The following is a 9,029-nucleotide window of genomic DNA, read 5'->3' as shown; positions in this document are numbered from 1 at the left end:
ATTGTCCCAAAATAGTGGTGGTAAGTCTGACAGCCTCTTCAAAACCTCAGTAAGAAAAAGAGAGGGCAGAAAGCTTAGGTAGTGTCAGCTAAGGACCTTCTGGGTAATAAAAGACACATTTTATTTTTTAAACAGAGTACCTACAATGGCAAATTCGATAAGGTTCTGGTGTGGGGGGAGGGAGGTAACACACTGGGAAAGACACATTAGAGGCAGGGAGTGAAGAGGGTTCTTAACTTAGTCTGTAAAATCTTGCAGTACAGACATCCCTATCGTATGTGTGCTTAGGAGTTTAAAAATTTGTTGAGCAAAACCAAAAGATGGAAATTAGAAATACGGAAATGGGGAATATTTTAGTGAACCCTGTATAACTGGATTACAACTGGAGATACCAGAATAAACCTATTGCTTTTATTGCCACAAACAAATATGTATATAATGAGATGCAGAAATTACAAGGTGATCTCTTCCTTCCTTTCTCTCTCTCTCTCTCTCTCTGTATGTGTGTGTATGTGTGTGTGTGTGAGTGTGAGTGTGTGTGTGTGTGTGTGCATTCCAGCCTGGCTATATTCTGTTAAACCATTGACTGAAAGCAGTTTCTTTATTAATCAATAAAAGCAACACATATATTCCCACACCAAGCACCAAACATACTTGAGGAGAAAGAGCTGATTTGGGGGGATGAAGGAGAGACTGTGCAAGATAATTCTAGGAAATTTTATTATTCTAAAAAGCAACAAAATACTAAAATTAATAAGGGATAGTTTTAAAAGTGCCCTGAGACAGACACAAAAAGTTTTCTGTTGGATAAATATGAGATATACTTGAGAAATAAAACAGTGGCAAAAATTTACACCCATTGACTAAAAGAAAAGTCTGTGAGTTCATACTCATAATGTGGAAGAAGAAGAAAACCTAATTTTTTAATGTGGTAGTTAACACAAAAGGCACACAGAAGCTGAGGAATCGCCAAGGAAGCTATAAGCAGAGGTAAGACTGGCTGAAATGAGTATCAGTTTCCCAAGTTGCTCAGAGAGCAGCAAACATCTACAGAAAATGGGCACGGGGGAAGCAGTGGTACTTTTAATTTTACAGGGGAGGAGGTGGTAGGTACCCAAAGGCACTAACTGAAAAAAACAATTTATAGCTGTCTATGTCAGAGCCAAATCTTTAAAAACTAAACCATTTCACTAAAGCTACTTTGCCAATTTGTAACACCAAAGTACAGAATCCAAGCAGGAACAGATTTGGGAGTCTGGCCTGAGATGTGCTTCCATCGGGGCACTCGTCACCTACTGACACTCTGTAGTTATGCCAGTGGGTAGTGAGGCGGCCTCAGGAGTACACTGCACACTCCTCAAATAGCAAACACATATTTTCTCACCATGGAGGGGGCTGTTGCCAGGAAATCCCACAGACCCTGAAGAAAAAACAGGCCAAAGGAAAACAAAGAGGCAATATCCCCCGTCTTTTGTCCATAGGACACTGGAGTTCAGGGCAGGGCCCTCTGTAGGTGGCCATGGTATCCAGAGGAAAACCCAGCCATAGCCCCTAAACTATATTTATGCTGGTGAGTGGGGAGACAGGGGTCCTGGGAAGAGGCCAGGTATCAATGCTTGTTCTAAGTATCATACTTGATTCCTCCTTTCCCTTCTGAAGTGAGTATCACTATTTTTCTTAGTTTATAAAGGAAGAGACGGGAGGTTAGAGCAAGCAACCTACAGAAACGCACAGCAAGGAGCAGCGTTAATCTAGGAGCCAGAGCTATAATGTTGTTTCATTCCTTAGCAACCTGTCACTCCAGGAGGTGAGCACGCCACCTGGGATGTCACCGTTCCTAGCCGTGAAGGCCACCACTGCACAGAAAACGACAGTGAAGGCACATCTAGATGAACCCTCATGTGCTGATGATTCAAATTCTCTGCTTCTTCCTTTGAAAGCTATCTAATATAGGAAACGTTTTCCTATAATATTCCAGTATTCCTTCTTAGATGATGGATCTCCCTCTCGAGTCTGTAAAGTATAAAGTGGTCCTCTCTATGCTGTTCCAATGAACTGCTTTGACAGCAGAAGAATTCAAGCATCACATAGAATGGGTCTACATGCAGACAAGCTTCTGGGACACATGCCTTCCTGTCTGTGTATACTGTATTTCCAGGTGTAGCCGCTGCTGTCCAGTGTATACACATAAGACCCACTTAGCTCTTGTTCAACTGGCCGGCACGAGCAGGAAGCAGGCCTCACCCTGGATGAGGCGTCCAGAAAGTTGATTAATGACGTGAGGCAGAGTTGGCTGAGGAGGAGAGTTCTTCACATGCTGTTTTGAAGAGAGGTATAGCTGGACAAGGAAAGAAAGGTGCGCTTTGTAAGTAGGAGGTGGCAGGCAGCACCGGCTAATTAGGTTTGGGTTAAGGCCGGTGGGTGTTGAACATTCCTGCTAATGGCTGTTAGTAATGGGAAAAAATGGGATCATTTGTTAATTTTACTTAAGAGTGGGTGTTGAAGGCAGGTTGGAAGGAAAAAGGGTGACTATGGTCCATTTGGGCTAAACTGGATGAAAAGTGCGGGGGAAAAAGTCATGATTTTTGTAAAAAGAACAAGATACCAATTTCGCATTGGGACTGGGCTATATTGTCTTTACGAAAATGTGGCCACCAACTTCTATTTAACCAGGCAGATTTTCAAGCCCTTTAGCTGTCTTCCAATTCATCTTTTCTCCCTATCCAATCTATAGATATGTTTTATATACTGCTTGTAGAGGAGATATGTTAATAAGAGTGTCTGGGCTGGGGATGTGGGTTATTGATAGAACGTTTGTTTAGTGTTCAACTCTGAGACAGATTCTGCTATTGGGGAAAAAATGGGCTTATTATGTATTTTCACCTCCATGACTATATTCAGATTTATAATTAAGCTGTTGGGGTATTGGCGCACACATGCATGCGTGCGTATGTGTGTTTAATTCCTATTTTACAAGTGAGAAGATTATTAATGCCTTTTTAAAGCTTTGTGTTTTATGGAGCATCTTTATATTTGCAATCTTTTTTGGTAGAATTTTTTAAATTATTTACTAGATTACCAATGCTTTACATGAAAAAAATTCTTTTCTAGTCCATCAAATACTCATCTCAGTTTTCATAGACAGTTATTTGTTCCTCTGATTCCACGGTAAGCCCTCAATTAATATATGGATAACCAATATGGGCTGGATCAAGAACTGTGAACTTCAATAACAACTTATACTTCACTGAATATCTGAAGAACACACTCCTTTCTGCATGGAATCCTTAGGACATGTACAACACAGCCTGGTTCCCCCCCTGACACACACACACAATGTTGATGTCACCATGACCTAAGAAGGGCTTGGTATAGACACTTGGCTTTTAGTAAAATTTTAAACAATGAATCTCCACTTCGTAGCTTTTGGCAAAAAAAAAAAAAAAATATTCTACAAATGTGTAGAAACACGATCCACGTGATGGGCTTCTCCTCATCCTACCCTGAGATTTGGAGAAACACAGGGTCCTTGGGTAAAGCTCCTACTTGGAAACTGTAAATGCATCTGATTTCAGGTGACCTATTGTGGTGGTAGATGTAGAAGACATGGTCACTGGGACAAGGAAGGATACCATTATAAATATTAGAGGCCCATAGGACTGAAATAGAACCGCTGTTGCACCAATTGTCAGGTTGGAACTTCAGGCAACTCTTGTGTCACTCTATAATGCTTTCTAGTTTTTCAAAAATTGGAAAGCAGTGCAAACTATACAATATGTCTTTATATGCATAAGGCTGCTTGTTCTCATGGCCTATGCTTTCTCAGCCATGAATATTTCAACCCAAACTCAGGATAACAACACCCCAGAGTTTAAATCACTAAAAAAGCCGTTGTGATCCCCTAAGGTCTTGGATGAATGCTGTTGCTTTGCTCCTTAAAATCCTGATATAATAACACCAGCTTTACACACACACACACACACACACACACACACATACACACACACACACACACACACAAGACTTCTAGATTAACCATATAACTATAGCAAAATTTTTTTAAATCAAAACCATTAGACTTAAAAGAAACAATGATAAATTAAATATACTGGCCATGGTGGTATGAACCTATTATTCTGTACATGGGGGGAGAAGAGAGGAAAATGGAGAAACTGAGGTTAATCTGGCAACATGGTAAGATCCAATCTCAAAAACAGAGTGTAGTGTTTTAGATATTCTTGGAAATCAACCATAAGAGGTACCTCCATCTATACAAAAAGCAATTGTATCAACTTGATTTTAATATTTAATTTTAAAAATACTCAACAACTATCTTTGCAATATGAATCCCTTTATGTTTAGAGGAGCACCCAGACCTGTTCAATTTTAGTTTGAAAATAATGACCTCAGAGGAAACAGGAAAACTACACTAACCATCCAAAGACATGCAAACAAAAGGATCTAAAGGACTTAAGCACCTGCTCCAAAACTTCTGCACGTATTATTAACTTTCTTAAGCCATTCTCTTACCAATCAGGACGTGTCTTCAAATCAAATGCCCAGAATTGTCTGTATTTGCTGAATGAATGAGGATCATCACTGATTGTCAACCTGAGCAATATTCAAGTAGCCCCATGCTTCAAAGGCTCAACAAGGTAAAGTCAACTGAAGAAGTATGCGCTCACATGCTGTAACAGCATACAGCAATGCCACAGCCAGAATACTGACCTTGATAGGATTGAGGTACCAAAATAGATCTTCCATGTTATTCGATTATAGCTACATCCTTTTGCCCTGACTCACTTTTTAATCCTGGCAACTACAAGTCTGCTCTTCACCTCTACTATATGTCGTTTTAAGAATAGTATGCATATGGAATCACAGAGTCTACTACTTATAAAGATATTTTTCTCTAGAAAATAATCTATGTGACTGACTATATTGATAGGTTTCTCTTTTAACTGTTAACTAATATTCCAAGAGTGGATATATCATACTTAAATTATTAATTAACCTGCAGAAATCTCATTTTATAAGCTCTCCAAATAATCTGATGCCTTCTCAAGTATGCTGATGACTATTCCCTGGATAAAGTGCTTACAAAGGCAAGTAAGGAAAAGAAACGATCAATGATGGTGGAAGAGGCAGATATGGAGGACCACAAGTTTGAGACCAGCCAGGACTACTTATTTAGGAGCTAGAGAGATAAATCAATGGTTAAGATCACTTCTTCTCTTCCAGAGGACCAGAGTTTGATTCCCAGTACCCACAATAGACAGTTCACAACCACCTGTAACTTAAGATACAGGGAGATCTGATACCTCTGACCTCCTAGGTCATTTGTATACACACACACACACACACACACACACACACACACACACACACACACTGTAAATAATAAAAAATCTTCCAAGAAATACAGCAATTCTCTTTTTCACACCCTGTGCACTGGCACTGCCTCTCTAAAGCATAAGAAAATGACCTCTCCCTCCCACCTGCACCAGTACTGTTCACACAGGGCCCTGTGCCTTTCTCACCATTGACAAAAATTACTTCCCTAATAGATTCACATATCCATTAAGCAAACATTTAGCAAAGTGCCTGCTATTTAATTATTCTGAAACATGAATTAATAGACGTGAGAAAGGTACACAGGCCATCTCTCAAAACCTACTTTCACTTCCGGGAGTCCAGGAGATAGGATCCATAAATAAAATCTTGTGAAATCAAGTCAGGTCAAAATAGTTGTTGTTAATAAAAGTAAAACAGGGTAAGGGTTATAGAAGTAATGAAAGTAAGGTGCTGGTTTTGACAACAAAGACCTCTGTGAGGTGCCATGGGTTCAGAAGGCCAGCTGAAGTGAGCAGTTGAGCCATGCAGATGTATGAGGAACATTAAGCAGACAAAACATTGAGCTTAACTGTCTTAAGATGACTCTTCGCTCATAGACCTGAAGACAGTAAGACAAAGAGAATGCTGTGGGAGATGAGCTGAAACAAGAGCTGTCATGGAAGGAACGTCAACTTTGCCTATGCATATTCAGAGAATTGGAGCTCTGACTATGGTCCAAGTCACAGCTTGAAGATATTATTTGTGTTGTCTCAGAGTGGGAAAGACTGGATGTGAGATTCCGGTGACCTCCTGAGGCACCCCATCCAGGAAAGAACTGATGAAATTGGTTCAAATCAGGTAGCGATATTTATGGTACCAGGTGGCTGAATTTGGATGTACTGAGAGAGCAAAGTCATCATGGTTGATTGAAAGATTAACAGTGAGAGAATGGTAGAGGCCAAGATAGTACTAAATTTTACAGTCTTAAAAGTGGAAGACTGGAGTATCATGCAGAACAAATAGCTCGAGATTAAATCAAATTGTTCTCCACAACACGCCAAGTTGAAAGTGCTCACCTGCTGGAAGTACTAATCATTGTGGGAATAGACTTCATGCTAAAGAAATTTTAGTCTGGTTAAACGAAGAAGCAGAAAAAAATTGTATTGAAGAAAAATTGGAGATATTCTCAAAATTCAATAGTGGGAAATTATTTATTTTAATTATTGTAGATTCAGTCTGTAATGTTATATAGTCACTTAAAGCTATGATAATCCAAAGCAAGTGACAATATGAAAGCAATATTTAATATTATGAAAGAAAAAATAAAAATACTGAATTGTATATACTATATAATTCTTGAAATATTTGAAAGAACAGAAATTAAAAGAGGTAAATGAATTCTAATAATTATATAAGTATAGAAAGTTCAAAGATTATTATAGCTCTGATTATTTTTATCACTTGCTTTCTTTGCTTCTTTCTTTAAAAAAATTATTATTTTTATGACAATTTCATGCATGTCTATAATGCATTCTGGCTACTGTCTCTACTCTTATCTCTACCTGTGCTCCTAAATCTAACTTTTTTTAATTCAAAGTGATTTTATTGCTTGTATACACAACAGAATTTATGCCACTAAAGCAGAGGCTGTCAATGACTCCTATTTCCAGTTGGGAGGGCAGACCTGTTTAGTCCTGTAGTAACGAGTCAGCCTGTGAATTCTGCTGTCGATCAGAATCAGACTGAATTTAGCATCCTTATCCTTTCTGCTCCTCTCAAGATGCCTTCAGACAGCAACTGCTTTCTTAATTAAATGGTAGAGATCTTCAAGGAGTCCAGGGGCAAGGCCTTTGGACTTAAGGATTCTCAAGATTTTATCACCAGTCACAAAACAAACCTGTGCCACGCCATGTGAGTCTCCCAGGATCACGCCTATCTGGGAGGGAGTCAGGTCTTTCTTGGTCACTTTGTAAATCTGCTTTTTTACATCATCAGATATCAACTTCAGCCACGTGGGGACACTCCAGCGGTAGGGCAGTGCAGACTGGGACAGGCCCTTCCCAGGAGCTTGCATGCGACCCATGAAGGTGGAACCTTTGAAGTCTCATCGCCTCTAAGCCTGTGTTTCTGCATAACTGAAAGTACTTTAAATATAGCAGTAAGGGTTGTTGACATTTTTTATGTGTTCCTGTGTCTTTAGAATCAGTAAAATGAGTAGACCTCGGGACATAAAAATCTATTAAGGAAGCAGAGCCACTTACAGCCATATTTATTTCTACAGGGTAATAACGGTGAAGAAAACAGGCCTTTGCGGTCTTCCCTAAATAGCAATTTCCTCGTTGACTCAGTCTTTGTCTTACACTTTGAACAGCTCCAGACTAACCAACAGTCTACTAATATCTCCAAAAATTTCAAGAGATGTATGTCACTACGGTCCCTGCAAAGAGCAGCTAGAGGAAGCATGACCCGGGGGAAACTGTGCCCCAGAGATCTTTCTGAAACACCCTGTTGAGAAGAGTACTGTCAACTCAATAATAGGTAGACCTTCCTCGTGACCACTGCACGAACTGAAAGTATTTGCTCCAAAGAAATAAAGAATGCAGATTTACAACTCTCTAAGTTTTGTGGTTTTCTAACATTCCTTTCCAATCCCTTTATGGATCTCCTTTAAAAATTATATACAACTGGAACTGGCAATGATAATTAAATCATTAAAACCAGTCAGAGGTGGTCTTCGAAGGCCACACAAAAATGTCATAATGATGTTTCAATTTGCCTTTATGAGCAAGGTTAAACTTCTGGGGAGAGGAATCATAGCCAAATAAATGACTTACCTCCTATGCATATGTGTGCTTTTTCATGCTTAATAACAAAGTTAAGCTTAATAACAAAGTTAAGAAGTAGAAAATAATATAGGAAAATAAATCTGAAAATAAGCATGAAAGGGGCTGTTTAATTATTTCACCATCAGAACTTGAATTAAAACAACATAGCTATACATTTAGATTTTAATCCATAAAATAATTTATGTACTTATTAGAATTCTATGCTAAGCCAGGTAGTGGTGGTGCGCACCTTTAATCCCAGCATTCAGGAGGCAGAGGCAGGTGGATCTCTGAGTTTGAAGCCAGTCTGGTCTATAGAGTGAGTTCCAGGCTACACAGAGAAATACTCTCTTAAAAAAAAAAGAATCCTATTCTTTCACACACTGTGAAATATTAGAACTATGTAATTGCAGGGTTAGCTGGAGAAATATAGAAGAAATTAGATAAAGTTGATAGGTGTGGTTTAGAAAGTCCAGGAAGAAATAAGTCTGGTTTAAGCTATCATCTTTGCACAGCTTTTTTCTTCTGCAGTCAATTGCTCTGCCACTGAGCTATATCCACAACACCTGTAGAAAGCAAGTTAGACTTTTCCCAGAGCATGGCATGTGCCAACTGGCTACTTCACCGTGCTTGTTCCACTAAAAGTACCATGTGGGGGATAGGAGGAACCACAAGATTGACATTTGATTGCTCACAAATAAATCAACAACAAGTATTTTTTATATTCTGTCTTTATAGCTAGATATCAGCCATTTCTAAATTATTTAAATTTTTTCTATATAGGTACAGTAATAGAATGATAGCAAAAACTATGAACAAAGATAGTAGCTAATTTCTATTGTTTATAAATATTTTGCATACTCTACAATA

General features: G+C 38.9%; 1 pseudogene; it reads right to left on the bottom strand.

The window, feature by feature from the left end:
- Nucleotides 1-6,969: 6,969 nt before the first annotated feature.
- LOC125403944 (small ribosomal subunit protein uS15 pseudogene) lies at nt 6,970-7,417 on the bottom strand (annotated as a pseudogene).
- Between the last annotated feature and the right edge of the window lie 1,612 nt (nt 7,418-9,029).

The sequence above is a fragment of the Myodes glareolus genome, chromosome 6, assembly GCF_982192425.1.
Source record: "Myodes glareolus chromosome 6, mMyoGla1.1, whole genome shotgun sequence".
NCBI classification, from domain to species: Eukaryota; Metazoa; Chordata; class Mammalia; order Rodentia; family Cricetidae; genus Myodes; species Myodes glareolus.
The sequence above is the reverse complement of the archived record's forward strand: the minus strand, read 5'-3'. Positions and strand labels throughout refer to the sequence as shown.